At 35.3% G+C, this 2,791-nt stretch overlaps 1 non-coding gene across 1 annotated transcript; it reads right to left on the bottom strand.

The window, feature by feature from the left end:
• TRNAH-GUG lies at positions 1–72 on the bottom strand. The gene has a single exon. It is a non-coding gene; the product is annotated as a tRNA-His (tRNA).

The following is a 2,791-nucleotide window of genomic DNA, read 5'->3' as shown; positions in this document are numbered from 1 at the left end:
TGTGGCTGCTGGGATTCGAGCCCAGGTCTCCACGGCCACAACGTGGAATTCTTACCACTAAACTACAGCCACTATTGATGTTCATCTTGGCCTCAAATAATTTTATATAGTAATTAGCCAATCAGTGGTATGTCACCTTTTAAAAGAAAACTAGAAAACTAGAAAAGTATGGCTCGTAAGTCTGAACTCTGAACGAACTTGAACCACGTTCAGTCATTCATATATATCCTTTTGGGAATATGCAAGAATAATAAGAACTATCTTAGTCATGTAGTACTTTTTCTTACTTTGTTTAGGCAAGAATCCTTTTATTTAGAATTAGTTAAGTTCTGGAGATAGTAGCAGTGATGGTCGTGGATTTTCTATAATATTAAAAGCGGCTTCTTATAGAGATATAGATCCTACTAATAATTTTCAAGTTCTAATTAAACAAGTAAGACCACACTAATAAATTTATATGGATTAACTTCTACTCTCTGTCAAACAACAAAACCTGTGATAAAATCTTTAGTTAAATTAAAAAAAAATACGGCGAAAAGCTGTGAACAAGCTAAGAAAAAACAGTAGATTTCTGCGTATTAAAATTGCCCAATATAATACTTGCAACCATAGGTTTCAAATAACAAGCACTTTTGATGTCTGTTTTTAGGAGTAGAAATTCACACTGAAAATGTTTGCTTTACATAACAATGATACATAATGATGCTAAAGATGGCAACTATTTCAAAGATTACCTGAAATTGTGGTTGTATTTGGGTTTAGACGCGAGATCCAGACTCCTTTTAAAGCATCGTTTGACTTGTATTGGTGCTAAGGTATTGCCATCCGAATTTCTCGTGAGGAGGTGGGAAGTAGTAATTGTAAGGGACTCCGATGCTTAAGTTAGCAAAGGTTTAAAGCAGGTTTTTTTAGTAAATTGGGTCTTGAATATACCTGAGGGTGTCAGTGTATTTATAGGAGAGTAGATAACCACCTTTTAGTGTAGTTCCACCTTTGCTGGTGGATAACCGTTCCCTTTTTTAAAGAAAGTTGTTGACATCTTCCTTCTAGATAAATGCGAGATATCTTAGGAGTTAGTTGCATATATAGATAAGTAAGGTTAAATCTTTGTCGTCGACTCCGACCTCTTTGAGGTCGGGTGGGTGTAGAAGAGGCATGATCTCTTGTGTGGGCCTCTATTCTTTTTGGGCCTGGCTATGTCTTTGTGCTTGAGTATGAACAGTACTCCTACTTGAGTCCGATCTTTACAAGGTCGGACTCAACTGATTCCTTGTAGATTAGCGCATTAGGTCGAATAGACTACCTTTTCACTCGAGATAGCATCAGGTATTCGATGTGTTTTAAATTAAAAGACGTTATGTCTTTTCATATCTTGCACACGTTACTCTACGGTTATCTTTGTAACCGGCACGATAAATGAGAGGTCGTGAAATTACCCTTTTGTCCTTAGTGTCTTAAAAATACTCAAACTCATTTTTCTTTCTTCTTTTTTGCCTCTCTTCTGAAATGTTTACGTTCATTCTTTTCTTCCTTTCAACAAATCTCTTTAACTTCTTTTCCTGCAACTACTCTTGCATTCAATATTTTCTCTATCTTGAGGCTTAGAAGACTTTGTCTACGCTTTTGAATGGAACATTCATGTTTTGCTATTGTTGTGCATCATTTTCATTTTGCATTCTCTTCAAGGTTGGTTTTTTAAACTTTTGAAACTTCTTTCTCTGTTTCTTTGCTTTAAAATTTTTGTTTGTTTTTGAGATTTATGTGTCATATTCGAAAATTGAGGTTTGAAAGTTTGCTTCTTTTCTTGAGCTTAAATTTCTGGAACTTGGACTTCAATTGTTGTTGTTTCTGTAAATCTGGACGTGGGGTTATACTCTATGTTGTCTCCAAATGGTGCATTTTTTATCTACTAAAGATGACACCATTTCCATATTTGGAAATGCTATTTCTTGGCATTCGGAAGGTTGTAGGAATTGCAACGTTTCTTTGTGTTGTTAAAGATGACTCGACCTTTTTGGACTTTTTTATGTTGTTTGACTTGCCGACTTGTAATAATAATTTTTCTTTTTCTATATTATAGGTATAACTTTTATGTCTCGGTCAGTTATTCACAACATGTCTTCTAAAGTCTCGAATAACCTGATTTGGGTAGATATATTTGTTCTTAGTCCTGTCCCTATTATTGATAACGAGTATGCTGAGACCTTTCGTAGGCATTATAGGTTATGTCTAAATTGGAGGATGAGAGAAAATACAAAATTGTGGTTGTTGATCCTGATGAGAGGGTTTGTTTTCGCCGACTTGATAAGTCGGAGCGTCATTTCATCTACGTGTATGATTGCTTCTTTACAAAATTAGGACTTAGCCTTCTTTTTTCTGATTTTGAGTCCGAGGTCCTCAAGATCTGCAATGTTGCCCTTTCCCAACTTTATCCTAATTCTTGAGGTTTCTTGAAGATATATCAACTTTTTTATCGAGAACTTGACGTCCTTCCTTCTCTTAAGGTTTTCATTTAATTTTTTGTCCTCGCGAAACCTTTCAACTCCAAGAAACAAGGCTGGATCTCCTTTCAAGTTGTTCAAGGGAGAAAAGTTTTTGCTATTTTTGATGATTCTTTCTATGACTTTAAAATTTATTTTTTTAAGATCTGTTCTGTTGATAGTGTCCGACCTTTGTTTCTGGGTGAGGGGGATGAGCCCCTTTTTTCTTTGTATTGTAAAGAGCATCTCGTAATAGTTAAATATGACTTGGATGAATTAGATGAGGTTGAAGAGAGTGTAGTCGCTTTGTT

Source organism: Arachis ipaensis, chromosome B03, assembly GCF_000816755.2.
Source record: "Arachis ipaensis cultivar K30076 chromosome B03, Araip1.1, whole genome shotgun sequence".
NCBI classification, from domain to species: Eukaryota; Viridiplantae; Streptophyta; class Magnoliopsida; order Fabales; family Fabaceae; genus Arachis; species Arachis ipaensis.
This window is presented reverse-complemented; position numbering and strand designations above follow the sequence as displayed.